The sequence below is a fragment of the Ischnura elegans genome, chromosome 11 (genome assembly GCF_921293095.1).
Source record: "Ischnura elegans chromosome 11, ioIscEleg1.1, whole genome shotgun sequence".
NCBI classification, from domain to species: domain Eukaryota; kingdom Metazoa; phylum Arthropoda; class Insecta; order Odonata; family Coenagrionidae; genus Ischnura; species Ischnura elegans.
The window spans coordinates 11,074,035-11,084,775 of NC_060256.1; the positions used below are offsets into that span (position 1 = coordinate 11,074,035).

Below are 10,741 nucleotides of genomic sequence, written 5' to 3' on the forward strand. Positions count from 1 at the left end.
GCGGTCTACACATACGGAAAGTTCATAGAGAATCAGTACAAATGACGGGAGTGGTAATCGCTCAGAGACATTTAGTGAAAGCTCCGGTTGGTTCCAGCATTTAAACGGCAAGCAGTTATTTTCAGTGCGGCGATATCAGGTGAATATGCAAGTGTTGATAGCGCAGTCACCGCAACATTTTCTGATGAACTCCAAGCTGTGATTGAAAGTGGCTCCTTTCCCCCTCAACCAGTTTTTAGTGTTGACGAGACGATATTGTTTTGGAAAAGAATGCATTCTCGTTCATTCATTTTCAGGGAAGGAAAACCTGGGTCAGGTTTCAAGGCATTTAAAGACTGTTTCACGTAGCTGCTAATGACTCGGAGGACTTCAAATTAAAATGATTTATCATTCATAAACTCCGCTAGCTATGAAATGGCATTCGAAGTAGCATTTTCCTGTCATTTCGATGAGCGACAAAAGGGCCTGGGTGACACAATAGTTGTTTTTAGACTAGTTTGAAAAATCGTCAACTGCCGGCAACGCATTACGATCCCCTGTGATAGCAGATGTTAGCCCACCCGCACGACAGGAGGGAATTTCAAAAGCATGTAAGAATTTTTTTTAACGTGAATAAAAGTCTTTGAATGCGTGCATACTATCTTTAAAGATGTTTTAAACTATAAAAATTTATATAAATAATGTTTTCTAAGGCTTTTTATGGGAATATAGATGTTTTAGAGGAAATTCAATACCCAAGACCTATCCTACCAGGAACGCATCCCTATCTTCCCAATGGTAAAACGCTCTCGTATAACGCAAATTCGTATAGCGCAAAGACCCCGAGGAACGCATCCCTTGCGCTATACGAGACATGGGTGTACTTACATTTTCTGATGAATGCATTTAGTAGTTGAGGTGACAGGAGCAATAGCACCCAGCTGAAGTCTGGCAAAAGTGCTGTTGGAAAGTGGCCATCTTCTGCTTGCAGAACTCACTCTGAAGCCTCATTTCCTTGATGACTATGTGTGTCAACATAAGTAGTAGCTCCTGTCGTATAATGCGCTGTAGTTGTTCCCACAGCAGGTCATTCTCCTCCACCTCCTCCCTCATATCCTCATACACGTGGTCCAGGAGGAACTCAATTTCCTCAACCCTTAAAGCCCAGTCCACAAGTACAATGATGGACGCCAGCAATATAAAGGCAGGGATGAAATATTGTGGTGTGCAGAGTAATGGGCCTTCCTGACCCACTCTTTCGTCTGGATTTCTCATTGATTCATCTGGCTTAGAGATGTCACAAGAACTATTCCCTGTGACTGCACAATTAAAGGCAGGGATGAAATATTGTGGTGTGCAGAGTAATGGGCCTTCCTGACCCACTCCTTCCTCTGGATTTCTCATTGATTCATCTGGCTTAGAGATGTTACTAGACCTATTCCCTGTGACTGCACAATTAAAGGCAGGGATGAAATATTGTGGTGTGCAGAGTAATGGGCCTTCCTGACCCACTCCTTCCTCTGGATTTCTCATTGATTCATCTGGCTTAGAGATGTCACAAGAACTATTCCCTGTGACTGCACAATTAAAGGCAGGGATGAAATATTGTGGTGTGCAGAGTAATGGGCATTCCTGACCCACTCTTTCGTCTGGATTTCTCATTGATTCATCTGGCTTAGAGATGTCACAAGAACTATTCCCTGTGACTGCACAATTAAAGGCAGGGATAAAATATTGTGGGGTGTAGAGTAATGGGCACTCCTGACACACTCTTTCATCTGGATTTCTCATTGATTCATCTGGCTTAGAGATGTCACTAGACCTATTCCCTGTGACTGCACAATTAAAGGCAGGGATGAAATATTGTGGTGTGCACAGTAATGGGCCTTCCTGACCCACTCTTTCATCTGGATTTCTCATTGATTCATCTGGCTTAGAGATGTCACTAGACCTATTCCCTGTGACTGCACAATTAAAGGCAGGGATGAAATATTGTGGTGTGCACAGTAATGGGCCTTCCTGACCCACTCCTTCCTCTGGATTTCTCATTGATTCATCTGGCTTAGAGATGTCACAAGAACTATTCCCTGTGACTGCACAATTAAAGGCAGGGATGGAATATTGTGGTGTGCACAGTAATGGGCCTTCCTGACCCACTCCTTCCTCTGGATTTCTCATTGATTCATCTGGCTTAGAGATGTCACTAGACCTATTCCCTGTGACTGCACAATTAAAGGCAGGGATGAAATATTGTGGGGTGTAGAGTAATGGGTGCTCCTGACCCACTCTTTCATCTGGATTTCTCATTGATTCATCTGGCTTAGAGATGTCACAAGAACTATTCCCTGTGACTGCACAATTAAAGGCAGGGATAAAATATTGTGGGGTGTAGAGTAATGGGCACTCCTGACACACTCTTTCATCTGGATTTCTCATTGATTCATCTGGTTTAGAGATGTCACTAGACCTATTCCCTGTGACTGCACAATTAAAGGCAGGGATGAAATATTGTGGTGTGCACAGTAATGGGCCTTCCTGACCCACTCCTTCCTCTGGATTTCTCATTGATTCATCTGGCTTAGAGATGTCACTAGACCTATTCCCTGTGACTGCACAATTGAAGGCAGGGATGAAATATTGTGGGGTGTAGAGTAATGGGTGCTCCTGACCCACTCTTTCATCTGGATTTCTCATTGATTCATCTGGCTTAGAGATGTCACAAGAACTATTCCCTGTGACTGCACAATTAAAGGCAGGGATGAAATATTGTGGTGTGCACAGTAATGGGCCTTCCTGACCCACTCCTTCCTCTGGATTTCTCATTGATTCATCTGGCTTAGAGATGTCACAAGACCTATTTCCTGCGACTGTACAATTGAAGGCAGGGATGAAATATTGTGTCGTGCAGAGTGATGGGCCTTCCTGACCCACTCCTTCGTCTGGATTTCTCATTGATTCATCTGGCTTAGAGATATCACAAGAACTATTCACTGCGACTGCACAATTAAACTGCACACTCACTGCCTCTCCTACAGCGTAAGGTTCGGGGTTCTGAAGACTGAAAGAGTTGCTCGTGGACTCCATCATTTCTGAGCACTCATTTTTACAGCAGAAGTGATTCATATGTTGAGGTGAATAAAAAGGCTCACTAACTGCCTCTCCTACAGGGTATAGTTCAGGGTTATGAAGACCGAAAGGGTTGCTGGTGTAACCCATCAGTTCTGAGCCCTCATTTGTGCAGTAGAAGTGATTCATACATTGAGGTGAATAAAAAGGCTCACTAACTGCCTCTCCTACAGGGTATAGTTCAGGGTTATGAAGACCGAAAGGGTTGCTGGTGTAACCCATCAGTTCTGAGCCCTCATTTGTGCAGTAGAAGTGATTCATACATTGAGGTGAATAAAAAGGCTCACTAACTGCCTCTCCTACAGGGTATAGTTCAGGGTTATGAAGACCGAAAGGGTTGCTGGTGTAACCCATCAGTTCTGAGCCCTCATTTGTGCAGTAGAAGTGATTCATACATTGAGGTGAATAAAAAGGCTCACTATCTGCCTCTCCTACAGCGTAAGGTTCGGGGTTCTGAAGACTGAAAGAGTTGCTCGTGGACTCCATCATTTCTGAGCACTCATTTGTACAGCAGAAGTGATTCATATGTTGAGGTGAATAAAAAGGCTCACTAACTGCCTCTCCTAGAGGGTATAGTTCAGGGTTATGAAGACCGAAAGGGTTGCTGGTGTAACCCATCAGTTCTGAGCCCTCATTTGTGCAGTAGAAGTGATTCATACATTGAGGTGAATAAAAAGGCTCACTAACTGCCTCTCCTACAGGGTATAGTTCAGGGTTATGAAGACCGAAAGGGTTGCTGGTGTAACCCATCAGTTCTGAGCCCTCATTTGTGCAGTAGAAGTGATTCATACATTGAGGTGAATAAAAAGGCTCACTAACTGCCTCTCCTACAGCGTAAGGTTCGGGGTTCTGAAGACTGAAAGAGTTGCTCGTGGACTCCATCATTTCTGAGCACTCATTTTTACAGCAGAAGTGATTCATATGTTGAGGTGAATAAAAAGGCTCACTAACTGCCTCTCCTACAGGGTATAGTTCAGGGTTATGAAGACCGAAAGGGTTGCTGGTGTAACCCATCAGTTCTGAGCCCTCATTTGTGCAGTAGAAGTGATTCATACATTGAGGTGAATAAAAAGGCTCACTAACTGCGTCTCCTACAGGGTATAGTTCAGGGTTATGAAGACCGAAAGGGTTGCTGGTGTAACCCATCAGTTCTGAGCCCTCATTTGTGCAGTAGAAGTGATTCATACATTGAGGTGAATAAAAAGGCTCACTAACTGCCTCTCCTACAGCGTAAGGTTCGGGGCTCTGAAGACTGAAAGAGTTGCTTGTGGACTCCATCAGTTCTGAGCCCTCATTTGTACAGTAGAAGTGGCTCATATATTGAGGTGAATAAAAAGTCTCACTTACTTCCTCACTCAGGGGGTAGATATCCGGGTTCTGAAGACCGAAAGGGTTGCTGGTGTACTTCATCAGTTCTGAGGCCTCATTTGTCCAGCAGAAGTGATTCATATGTTGAGGTGAATAAAATGGCTCACCTACTACCTCACCTTCAGGGTAAAAATGAGGGTTCTCTATACCCATTCCATTGGTCATGTATTCTATAGCTATAGCTGGCTCTAAAACACGTATATGTTGCGTTGAGTTTGATTGATATGATTGATACGAATCTTCATTAATGTTTGGTGGGCAAAGCTGAGAATTTAAAGCCTCAAATTCAACACAGACATCAGAGGTATTGTAAATTGTTTCTTCCTGTTTGCTTTTTGCCCTTGTTGAGTCTTCCTTTGCTTCGAGTACACCTTTGCGACTTTTTTCTTCATTCCCGCTTTGTATATTCTTCTCAATTCGAACCATATAATTATTAAATGTGCCACGATTTACAGGTTCGTATTGGATTGAATATATCACCTCACCTTCGTCATCTGAAAGAGCGTTCGCCTTATTCCATCCATGTTCATGTTCTTCTCTTTTCTCTTCAGCCGGCGAGGATAGACGGGTTGTGTCACCTGCGATGACTGGAGTTTGTTTCACGTGATGGTCTTGAACACGTCCTCTTTTTGCCGAATTTCCGCCATCACCTTTCTCTCCGTTGAGTTCTGAGCACAAGGCGTCCCTCATGCCTTCTCCAATGACTTCCGCGACCAGCGATTCCTCCTCGATGTTGTCGGAGTACATTCTCGTACGCGGAGGCATTGGTTCCGCTGGCTTCGGCTGAATCGTGTTATGGTGGATTCCCGTGAGAGTTCCGGATGCCGTGTCATTGGGGAGAACGGACAGGTTGAGGTTTCGCCTATCCTTTTCTTCCAGAGTCGCTGCGACCTCAGAAATCAACCATGTTTTCTCCTGTTTGCGATTCTCGTTGGAAATTTTATTCGTGTGCGGTTGAACGTTCTCCAGGTTGACAATACATTCTTTATCCAGCCTCTCCTCTAGGCTTTTGCCCAACACATTTCCGGAAACGATCGGTGCGACTTTCTTTAAAATCCGTTCCATGGTGTACGTGGCGGAAAATATAAATGGCGAGATCTGCTATTTGGTAATCACTCCAAATCAACTGACTGGAATCGATTATGAGATTCAAATGCATGAAATAAATGCAATCTCTTATTTGCAGGAGTTAATGTTATCCGAACTCTGCAGGTCGAAGTCGGAACTCTGCCGGCTGACTGCAAACGCCTGCGAGGAGACCGTTTTCTTCCTCTGCTACTCAAGTGATTGATGTTTTATTCACTGTAGCTGTTTTATTCTGTAACCAGTGCGTTTAAACTTCGTTTATAACACCACAATATGCTATCGCATCCGCTCTCTGTCGCTTGGAAAATCCAATTGATAAAATGTCACCGTACGGCTACGTTTTACAGGTTGCCAAGGTGAACGAAAGTATTGTTGCGGCGCCAGATATGACCTCTGCTGGCCAGCGGTAGTATACCCAGGTAAAAATATTTGGTCTGTAACTAATCTGGATCTGGTCTGTAACTGGTCTGAAAGGCTAAATTTTGTTCTGTAACTGGTCTGTAACAGAACTGGACTGGTCTGGATTTCAGAGAGGCAAAGGAAAATGGTCTGTAACTAGTCTGGAATTCTGGTCTGTAACTGTGCTGTAATATTCGATGGTGTGTAACTGATCTGGATCAACTGTCTGTAACTGTACTGTAATTTTCGATGGTCTGCATCTAGTCTGGATCTATTCTGTAACTATGCTGAAATATTCTATGAGTTTCAACTGGTCTGGAACTATTCTGGAAGAATTCCAAGTGAGTCAACTGGTCTGGATTCTAATGTGACATGAGATCTGATATTTATTCGGTCATCTGTAATTGCTCTTAAATTTATTTGTAACAGTGAAATTATTATAATGTATATCAGGCATTGATACTTAATGGAATTAGGAATCCTGGGCTATGGATTGGTCAATTTTTAATGTCCATTAATTTTTTTTCAAGAAGGGTTACAATTTTATATTTGTTATTTCATAGATGAATTTCACATGGGTTCAAAGGTACCTACCTACCCATGGGTAAGCCATGATTGTGGGCAGTGCACTGCCCACAATCATGGCTTGTGGAGAGTTGCGTTATTTGGATGGCATTAGAAAGGGCTGCATCATAAATTGAGACTAATATCAGAAGTACTTCAGATATTAGTCTCAATTTATGATGCAAAATTTATTTTTATGATTTTTTTTATGATTTAAATTTATGATACAAACTGCAAATTGAATATGCGAGGTAAAAATAAATATTACTTCTAAATGATTGCACAAGCAATGAAGGTTGAAATATCAAATAGGGTTTAGAAAGTAGATAGCAGTCAATAAAATAATTTGCAATGGTTTATTCTAATTCCATTGTATTTACCGATTTCAGGCAAAACTTTTTGCCCGCAACTTCCACTGTAATAAAAATGAACTCCTCCATGGTGGGTAGACATAGGGTAAATGAAGGGTAGTACCCTCCATGGTGTGTAGTTAACCCTCCATCAACCCAAGCTCTACATTCCAGGGAGCGTAAGGCAAGGGTAGCACTACCATGGAAGAAGGATTCTTCCTCACCAAACATCTACACTTATCTACATGTTGCATACTAACATACCTATCTTCTTTCAAAAAATTGCATTGAATTTCTGTAGGGAAGGGGTGCAGTTAATGAGCTGATTGTAAGAAAAATTTAATATCTTCCAGCTAGTAGTGCTTACACACTTCATTTGGGCTATGGAAGCATAAAATAATATACTCAAGTATCTATTTGCCCCCTCAAATGCAAATGGATCTCAATTCAGAACACCGTGTATAAAATGGTAATAAGGTGAACGCAGTGCATCATTTCAGTAACCCATTAAAATTAAAGCATTTGTTGAAGAGGAAAATATCTGAGAAGTCCCTCAGGTACCTTCGTGAAGGTACACCTCGCACCTATAAGAAGCAGGTGCACTTGCTCCAGAGAAATTTAGTTCAGTAAAAGAATATAGTAACTGCGGTAAATACATATTTTGCGGATTAAAAATTTGAGTTACAATTTTTTCCCATTATATAACGTACTTATAACGTATTAAAAATCGTATTTTGAAACTTGCGCCAAAACAACCGGAGGCCATCTTCTATACCACGTGACCTAACAGCCACTGGAACACACTGGAATGTTTACACTCGTAGATACAGTAGTTTCCGACTTTGTGAATTAATCTGTGCCTAAAACCGTATTTTACAAGTAACTGTATGTTTAAGAACGTATGGACGAGGAAAATATAACGTTATTCAAAGTGAAAACTTCCTAAAAGGAATCAAAAAAATACTGTTTCATGCCAATTGCATACTACCACAATGAAATCAACGCCGGATAAAGTTTTTATTTACCGGGTTTGCGGAAAAAGTGGCTCCTTGCAGCACGTAGAGATTTAAAGAAGATGCCTTGGTCAGTATCAACCCATCTCTGCTGCGCTGACTTTTTTAATGTAAGTACATGGAGTATATTTTTACAATCGATGGTAAATCAACGAACTTGAGTATCAACAATTTTTTAGGACTAATGCAATTAATGAACTACTTCTTTCAACCCAATAGTTATATAAGATTATTTATTACTACGTTCTCACTGTGGTTACAATTTAGGTTGATCTTTGGCTTAACTTATATATTAAAAATACTATGCATTCAGATCGATTAAGTTGAAATATTTCAAATTACTGTTCTCGCGTTAGAAACCACATTGTTAGCTGTTTTTCATGGCATAAAAGCATTAGTCTCACTATAAATTCATTCGTGCATGAAGGGTTTTTCTTGAAATTGAATAACCATATTAGAGAATATGTGGAACAATTTTAAGTTACCTTAAGTACTTATTACTTAGCTGGTTATTAAATGTTACAATTCTCATTTTCCAGGATTGATGGCGATGGACACTAGACGTTTTCTCTACTACGATACATGTTAACTGTGTTACTAGTACTAGAGAATGTTTTGAGTACATCAATAAATGTTAAATTGCCTGTATAGATTTATTTTATTGCATAGAAAATCATCCACCTCCATACGAATCCAAAATTTCCTGTTGCAGGGGATATGTTATTGATGGTTGGTCAAAAGTCATATGCTAACATGTTTTATCAACTTAGAACTTAAATGGCAATTCACAGCTGAAATGCAGTTGTCATGTGTGAGCACAATGAATATCTTACGATCGGGTTGACATTTGTTAAATTCTGAATTCCATTTGCACTCATACTGGTATAATCTGGAGATACATCAACTCTGAGCTTTTTATTGTAATAAGAATACTTAACTTTCTTGCCCCTTACAGCTGAAGACATCCATAGAGATGTATCATCGCTTTTCAAAATTTACAATGTATTAAATTGATTATGCAAGAATGCCATTGTAACAATTGAAGATTACTGCCATCCAGTATGCCTTTATCTCCGTCATATTTGGCTGTTTGGGAAATGGCTTCAGTAGGCTTCTCAGATAAATTTGTTTAGGCTGTTCCCTTTTCCTTACTAGCTGAACTGAACCAGTCAGATCAATGAGATTGACTGATCTTATAGTTATCCTGAGTCTCAGGTTAAGTAGTATAAACCAACTAGTCACTAGAACAGATTAGTTCCAGACCACATAGTCTCCCTGAGAACAGCCCAGTTCCAGAGCAGTACAGACCAGTTACAGACCAAGCTATTCCTGGGTCCAGACCAGTTTACCCACCCGTTGTCCAGACCAGTTGCAGACCAAACTGGTCTGGAGCAATGTTTCAATTTCTTCCCAGTTCCAGACCAGCTACAGACCTTTAGTTCCACCCCCGTTCCAGACCTGTTCCAGCTCAGTTACAGACCAAATATTTTTACCTGGGTAGCCTTTCGCTATATGCTAAATTCCATTATTTTGAGTTGAACTCAGTCCAATGTAGCAGAGGATGGATGGAAATAATATTTTTCGAAGATTATCATGTTTTCTTATTGATAAAGACCATTTATATTCAAGATCTTTTTACGCCGGATACCGATTTGAAGCACGTAGCGCGATGTTCAATGTTGTTTTTATTTTGATGATGTGGGAATGAAGAAGCTAAAATTAATTACTCTAAGATTCGGTGAACTATCGCTCATGATGACAATATTAAAAATAAAACCAATATTTAACTATCGTGTATTAATATTAAGACTAAATGTATAAGTTGATTCGCCAATAGCCACATGTACCTATTTATTTATTTTATAATATACCGGTTTTCTTGCGAAGGCTTTCGCGCTGATGCCTCGATGAATAGTTGATACAATCAAGTTTTCCGCCATACCACCGCCTTGGGTCGCCGTCGCGATGGCCCAGAGATAGTCCCAAATCGAAAAAAAGCTGGCCAAAATTAATAACGGCGTAATTTTACCTAAATTAGCCACAAAAATTGAAATTCTCTACTGAATTTGATCGCCTGAATCTGATTTTGGCATTACTTTTACGCGATCTCTTCATTTTAGCATTTTTTGAGCTGTTATTATCTAAACAATTTTTAGAAAATCTCGATATAGTTGTCATTGCGATTGCCGATAACTTGGTGCTCATGGAGAGCTTAAAAAAGTATAATTTTAAGGTAAAAGATGTATAAATTGTAGTTAAAACCCATGATAGAATTTACGACATGAAATTGGTAAGATTCGAATCCGCGACCATCAGCATAGTCGGTGAGATACCAAAATCTGAAAAAATACTCACATTCATTCATTTTTAGCTTCCATGTATTTGATAAGTCACATTTAGATGAAATAAAATGACCTATTAAGAACATTGAGGAATATAATGTTTCAATTGCAATAAAATCGCTTTCATGTAGGTATCACAAAAATCGAATTTTAAAAGAATCGTCGCTAGATGTCACCCCATCACACTCATTACCTACTCATTTTCGCTCTGCGATTCACTTAAAATTAGCAAATTTTCACCTCACCTCATAGGCTGACTTCATTTTTTTTTGGAATTCCTGATGTAATTAAAATGTATGATTCAGATATTTAAAGGAGTCTTCGAAAGATATCTTGATAATTTAACATTCTTGGGTAAATTCTTGTACAATGCTCTCGGAATTTCCTCATGTCTATGTTCCTATGGCCTCCAATACTTCTTCCGTTAAAACTTCAATTGCAAAAAGGATTCTTTGGCAATTGCTGTTCCATGCATCAGCACTTTATGAGCATATAATACCAACCATAATCCATG

At 40.2% G+C, this 10,741-nt stretch overlaps 1 long non-coding RNA gene across 1 annotated transcript; it reads left to right on the forward strand.

Annotated features, from left to right (window-relative positions):
* The first annotated feature begins 7,499 nt into the window (after positions 1-7,499).
* Positions 7,500-8,533, forward strand: LOC124168168. Its single transcript, XR_006866861.1, has 2 exons — positions 7,500-7,995; positions 8,425-8,533. It is a non-coding gene; the product is annotated as an uncharacterized LOC124168168 (long non-coding RNA).
* The last annotated feature ends 2,208 nt before the right edge of the window (positions 8,534-10,741 follow it).